The sequence below is a fragment of the Sceloporus occidentalis genome, unplaced genomic scaffold (assembly GCF_023333645.1).
Source record: "Sceloporus occidentalis isolate IW3139 unplaced genomic scaffold, rSceOcc1.0.p SCAF_52, whole genome shotgun sequence".
In the NCBI taxonomy this organism is placed as follows: Eukaryota; Metazoa; Chordata; class Lepidosauria; order Squamata; family Phrynosomatidae; genus Sceloporus; species Sceloporus occidentalis.
Window position 1 is genome coordinate 6,796,565 of NW_028317032.1, and position 7,438 is coordinate 6,804,002.

A 7,438-nucleotide genomic window follows, 5' to 3' on the forward strand; every position below is an offset into this window, starting at 1 on the left:
AAAGAACATTGTCATCATATAGTATATTCAAAGAACCAAATCATGCCATTGCCTTTTAGATGTTTTGTAGCGGTTAATGTACCATTATAAATAAAAATAACTATTCTCCATTCATGTTTGCACTAACTTTACACTGATTCTACCGTTTGGCTGGTGGTATTAACGTCTCTTTCTATTATGCGTAAAAGCCAAATTTCTGTATTATTATTTTCTTTCTGGAAATGTTTACAGTACGGTGTAAATGAATGTTTATGCACCAGTGTCTGCGGACTTTAAAAGCTTATCTTGTTTGCCTGTGGAGATCGATATCTAAGCTAGAGATAGGCGATTCAAGTCCTCCAGAGCCAGTAACAGGACAGAATTTAATGCTAACTGTACAAGTGGGCTAATCAATAGCTTAGCTTCTTTGCTTTATCTAGTGGGAAACCCTTAAAATGTTGTTTTTAAAATGTTCTTACCTAAATTAAGAATCCACAGGCTCATCTAATTATTGAAACTAAATGAAACAAACATAACTAATTACATGCACAAAATAATTAAGATATCCATTTTTTAAGAAGAATAGGGTAGTGCGCTAGTCCCCACCTCAAAATAAGAATACATACAAAATATTACCTTGCTTTAGATAGTAGTAACCTCCTTCAGTCTGAATAACTTACACATTGGGGGAAAAACAAGGAAAATGCCAAAAGTATAATATTATATAACACCAGAAATATATAAAAACCAAAGGATGGTATAAAACTCAAGTATAATAATACCTGCACTAATGCTCAATCAATCCAGCACGTCATAGAGGCCTGTCGCGTATCTGTAATCTTCAAATACAAGTAAATACATTTATTTGAATAAACAAAACATATTATCTCACATTTGAATTCAGGATCTTCAACACATACACCAGGTGCCACCAGGTGGTGCCACTTAGGTAATGAAAGTGAAAAAAAGTCCAGAAAATACTTAGGTAAGGAAAGTGAAGAAAATAGTCCAGAATATTGTGTACTTTTGTGGAGAGCTTCTGATTTTCAGAGTAGACTTCTGGTTTCGTGGTAAACTTTCTGTGTGACATCTGCCTAGGTCATAATCTCACGACATTCCACCTTAACTACCAATTACTAGTCCTCTGAATCTCACAATAGTTTCGCACTTCATGGAAAGAGTTCTTTCATTATTTTTAGAATGCTGCATTCTAAAAATAATAAAAGAACCCTTTCCATGAAGTGCGAAACTATTGTGAGATTCAGAGGACTAGTAACTGTTAGTTAAGGTGGAATGTCGTGAGATTATGACCTAGGCAGATGTCACACAGAAAGTTTACTGCATCATAAGAACAATAACAAAAATAAAAACAATAATCACAAAACCATAAAAACCAAGGTAAATTACATCAAAAAGCTTTTTACCATGTTGCACATCCTATAGAGAATAATATTAACAAAAGATTAAGTGGGTATACAGCATTATTAAAAACAGATTAAAAAATAAAAATATTATTAAAATTATTTAACTCAAATTCTGCATTTCACCCCTTAAGTACCATACTTTTCATGCTGTATCCATTCCAGTTACAGATTTTTTTTGCACTTATGAGCGAAAACAAAACACCGGAGTAATAGGGTGTAAATTATTAATTTATGTATATATTTCTCCTTCGTAAGCATGCCCAATGTTCTGCCCCTATCTAGATATCTAGTTAAATCTTTTTTTTCTACTCTGGGTGAGATCATTCCCAGATTTTATGCCACCTTTATTTGTCCGTACACCACAAAAATTATTGGGACATAAAAACACCCCGGTCTCAAAACCAATCTCTCGCCTTTACACAAGGATTCCAAGGCTTTCCTTTCCGACAAACTATGATTAAAGTGATCCCATATAAAAACGTTAATCTTATCTCTATCTTCTTTTACTAATGTTTCAAAAACGTGTAAAGGCCCACACACATCTTTATATCTCTCTAGAAAAAAACCCTTTAAAGTGGCAATAAGAATACATTTATTAATATTAATACATATCAAGTTTTAATGATGTTCAATGCTTTGGTAGGTGCATATTTTAAACCTTTATTAAGGACTTTAACCTGATCGTCATTCAACTCTATCCCAGAGATATTGAAAATGCCAATTGGTTCTACCTTTCCCTATCTTTCGCTGTCTTCCTGCCCTTCCCCCTCTCTTTCTAATCCTCCTTTTATTACTTTCCCTTATAAGCAATCCTTTTTTTCTGGTGATCAGTTTCTTTATTTTTACAGGGGTCTTTTGGATCTGGGATCTAAAAGCAAAGGACACTAGATTTTCAGATTTTTCTTAGCTTTTGTGTTCAGAGGGTGTTTCATATGTGTTGAAAGTAGAAACGTCTTGCTTCCAATGCACACGGACCAAACCCAACACATGTACTGTGTTCAGTTGCTTTTATAAGTTGTAAGCTTATTTGAGCAGGGCCCGCCTTACCTCCTGTTTCTGTAAGTCAGACTGGTATGTTGTATACTACTTATTATGTCCTGCTCTACAGCGTTGCAGAATAATATGGCGCTATATAAAACAATAAGTAATAATAACAACAATAATTATAACACTTCTATGTTCTGTTTCGGCCTTGTTTTTCTGTTTTTCTGTTTTTCTCCTTCCATGATTTCATGATTCTTACTTTTAGGAGCTGATGAACTCATTTCCATTTGCTGTATTATTCATTTTTGAGTTATATAGCGCCATCATATTCAATGGCACTGTACAATATCAATAGCAGAATATAACAAGTAGTACATCATATAATATTTTTTTCATATCCATACAAAAGGCAACGAGGACCCTACCCCAAGAAGCTTACAATCTGCCCACCACAACCATACAATGGAGCTATATCACAATGCCCACATTAAAACCCCTATCACTGAGCAAAGTGTCACTAGCCCCCAGCATCATACCAAATAAATTATCTTTTAAGACATTTTAGTTACAGCAGGCAATAACAAGGTGGATTATGAATAAAAATAGCTGGAATAAGCTCAGAGGTGAGTGGACACTGGTAAATCAATTCAAGGAATAGACAGGAATGGCTAGTACTCATAACTGGGACTTTCCCAGAGCTGGTCATTTGGAGCTACCCGTCGCTTGCTGTTATAGTAGGAAGAAAGGGGCTGTGGGTCAGAAGTAACCCCAATAAGAGTTTGAAGGACAGGGAGTAAGAGGGGATGTGTAGATCCTGGGCAGGTAGTAGACATGATCATACTAAGTAAGCTAACCCAGAGCTACGGGACATAATAGAGACTCAGAGTGAAAGCTCTTAATATCTCTGAATTAAGGAACATTTACGGCTCCCCATTCGTATGCACAATCCATCCAGTTCATCATTGGAAATTAAACAAATCAAAATATTACATATCATTTTATTGTTTCTGTAATACGATTTAGATGGCAAAAACCAAACCACGGCCTTTTTGGTTGTTAATGTGATGCCAGCTGTATTAACCAATTGAATGCCATAAGGAGAAAAAAAACTCACTACACTACTACACAATAGGTTCACGTTCTTATTTATGTTTGTGGATTGACATTCAAACAATTATGTTAAAGCTGCTCATGATTACTCATCTAGTTGTAATAGCTTATCGTGTCTGTTAACATTGTTGTCAATTCATTTTAAAAGATAAAAAAGGAAGACATTACATTTATATAAGAACAAATCGACATGATGTGTCTTCAAGGAATTTCAGTGCGTATTCTATAAATTATGAATTAAGTGTACAAAATATAACTAGAGTACACAGCCTTATGGGAGGTATCAGCTTGTTTCCCAATAGTACTGGATACTAAAACAACACGTCTTCCTAATAATCAAATATTTTACGGAGGAATCGGGATACACTGACTTGGCCTAATGAAAGGTATGTTGAGTTTGTAAAGCACACAGCCAACAGCCCTGGAATTAGGAATTGATTTGAGGGCTTTACGATGGTACATGGAATGGTCGTTAAATATATGTAGCCAGTTCTTAGTATTTCAGGCAGGAGATGCTACGGTATAGCTGACTAGGTAGTCTTTACTTAGTCTGTATCAGTGCACAGTAGGATACACAGTGCAAGGACCAGGTTAGGTAAACTGGACTGTGAGCTTAGGATAAGCCGGTAAGCAGCATTAAGAAAGCACTGCCTACTGTATCTTAATAATTTCCTGGTAAATGTAATGTGCTTGCTGAGTGTTTAACAGCCTAGGAGTCAGCATTCACAGTTCTGCTTGAGTTTGTCAGAATCCATTAATATACAGAGTCATAGGTTTGTGGTAGGGAGTGTTTGGGCCTAAAGCTGATTTCAGACCTCTTAGAATAAATCTGCAACAAGTTATTTGTTTCCCTCCCTGGCCCTTTTTAACTTGGTTTCAGGCTAAAATCAGTGCTGGCGGGGATCCCTGAGGGGTTGCGTCAGAACCTAGCTCTCTTGGGTACGTGCAGGGGATGTTAATCTAGTGACAATGCCAGTACTCTCAGGGACCCTAGACAGTCATCAAGATCACATCAGTAAGCAAGTTGCTTCATATATTTTATTAGTTTGTTTGCCTTAAAAAAAATAGTGACATTGTTCAATAACATTTTGCCTCTTATCTCCATGCCTCTGTGTCTGTGTTTATATCTTGACATAATTTAAGGATCATATAGAAATTGCACACATCATGTCCTCTAACACTTCCAAAAAACCAATTGTGTAATTTTCACCTTATTTAAATATGCTTTATGCAAGGCTAATTTGTGTGCCTTTTTAAAACCTGTAAATGCAAACTCAACACAAATACACATTAACACAATGGAGTCTAGAATGTCCAACTGTGGCACAGAAGTGGTAGAAGCATCAAGTCTCATCTCTTTTATCCCAACATAGCCCTTCTTAGATGTGATGTCACCGTTATGGACTGTGAATTTATGCAAATTGTTCATGCTTGTTATATTATACATTTCAAGCACTTACAAAGATTATCTTGCTTCCTCCTTTGAGACTTAATTGTTCTTTTGTCTAGTCACTATCAAGCCCCCTCTGACTACAGAAGTAATGATGATCCGAAGGATTTTAGAATGGACTAATCAAGCTCCAATTCTACCAAATTCTAAAGAAGGATGAAATCCTAAATCGATTAAATTTAAACTGAAGGTCCTTTGTAACCTTTGTTTTACAGATATTTCGTAACCTGGAACCCTGCTGCGATTGCTGTATCCTCTTGGCTGGGATGTGGCTTTTTCCCATTCTTCCTTTTATTTTATCTATCTTGTCCTTTCTCTATCTAGTAGCCATTCATGCCATCTTTAACATTTTTAGGGTGTCTGAGATATACATTTGACATTTGCTATGTCTATAAGGAATCATATGCTTCCTAACCTTCCCCATCTCTCAGGTCAGAGCTGGATCTTCAGGAATGCCCAGATGAAGTCCAGAATTTTGCTGGAGTTCTATCTCGTTTATTTAGCCCAGTAGCAAGAAAACAAAGGAAATAAAGTATTTAGGTTAAATGCCTAAATTCATAATCGCCACTATAAGCATTTCCTGGTTAGTGTCTATAAATGTATCATTTTAGCCCCGATCCGAGCAACACCTTCTAAACCAGACAGATGCGATTAAAGAGTCCTTGAAGACCATTAACAGTGTTCCCTCATATACACGTACTTTTTTCCCATTAGGACCCCTGCGCGTCTGTAAACTATTCAGTTAGCTTTTTCCACTTTTAATTAATTTTCCTCCGTCTCCGCTACTAAAAGCATTACATTCATTCTAAAGGATCTTTAGTCTACTAAACTGTTTTTAGTGGCTTTCATCCAGAACTATATCCACATGTCTTGCTTTTGAAACATTCTATCATTCTATAATGTGATTTTTTTTTTTCAGATTTTCTTTTGGTTATTCATTGATTTGTATTTTCTCATGTGTTATTCTATTTAGTTTTCTTTGGGTAACCTCAAAAAAGGGGATATGGTTTAAATAGATTTGAACATATTCTATAAATCTGGATTAAGTGTCTAAAACATGCAAACTTGGAAACAGAAATATATAAAATATCATGTACATCTAAACTATTTAAATCAATACCAAAGAAAGTTACTAGGGCTTGTAGGAATGGCAGTCACATCCTTCATTCAAGGTCATTAATAAGTATATGTAATGACAATTATTAATGTCTTAAGTCTGATAGAAAATAATAGGGCACTGTTCTGAATGAGTGGCAGTTATTTGCTTTGCAAAATATGCAATTACTTAAACTGTAGTGGTATACTGACAGTATGAAATGGAGTAGCCACATGGGCTTAATAATCATCCTGCCTTTATGGCAGCCATTCAAAAATATCAGCAGATCGAATTTAAGATTTCTTTCTCACATTTACCCAACTTTTATTTCAGTCTGAGGTCATACGTGCTATTTGATAGAAATATTAAAAATAAAAAGTACCCTACTTTTCTTTCAATTTATAATAGGTGGTCTGCGTAGCTATTTAAAACTATGATGGTCAAAGCACATGTATTAACCCCTTAATGACAAAGCCCGTACATGTACGGGCTCAAAGTGCATTGTTTTATATGGGTTTAGGGACCGCCCATTGTCCTTCAGGGGTTAAGGATTAACAAACTCTTCAGGGAGAGAGGATGTCTAATGAGATCCCCAAGTACATGAATGCAAAGTGCTCCCATTAACTTCAATTAGAAGAAAAAACAATGTACCATAGAGTGGAGTGTTCTGCTGAAAATGTGAAACTGTGGGTTCTCCCTAACTGTTTTCTTCCTTTTTTTTTGCTGATTTAAACAATACATATGCATTCATTGTTCAGGGGGCTCTTTGGGATGCTGTGGTCATAACCAATCACAGGTGAGGCTTTCATAGACTTTCATGCTCATGCATTTACCTGATTATCTGATCAGCGATACAGTGAACACTATGTGTTTTTCACTGGCACTCCACTAGCAGCTCCTAAATCCAACTCTGCCATGCCAGAACCCTCACAGAACCCTGAATATTAGGTTCGGTATTATTATTATTATTGTATTGGAACTAACTGTACAGTATTTGTTTTTCAGAAAGGCCATGCAGCATAGCAGAATGATGGATGTTGAATTAAAATGTCTTTTAGAACAAAAAAGTTTATGGTGCCTTTGTTAGCATTGTTTGTTTTTGTTTTTTTGGATTCCAAATACATAAATGTGTTAACTTTGTCATAGAGAATAAGGAAGTGTGTGCATTGCTCACTCCAATGAGCAAACAGAGAAAGAAAAAGCCAAAAATAAAAGTCGTAGGTGTAAAAAAAAAAGTAGTTAAAATAAAAAGAGAAAAGTAGCCATCCTATTTTATTTTTATTTTTTTTCAGGATCTGCAAGATTATTCCTTCCCATCAAATTGATATGCATGCTGCCTGGAACACAAGGTATTTTTTTAAGTACTTTAATACGCATTCACTAAAGCAATAAAAA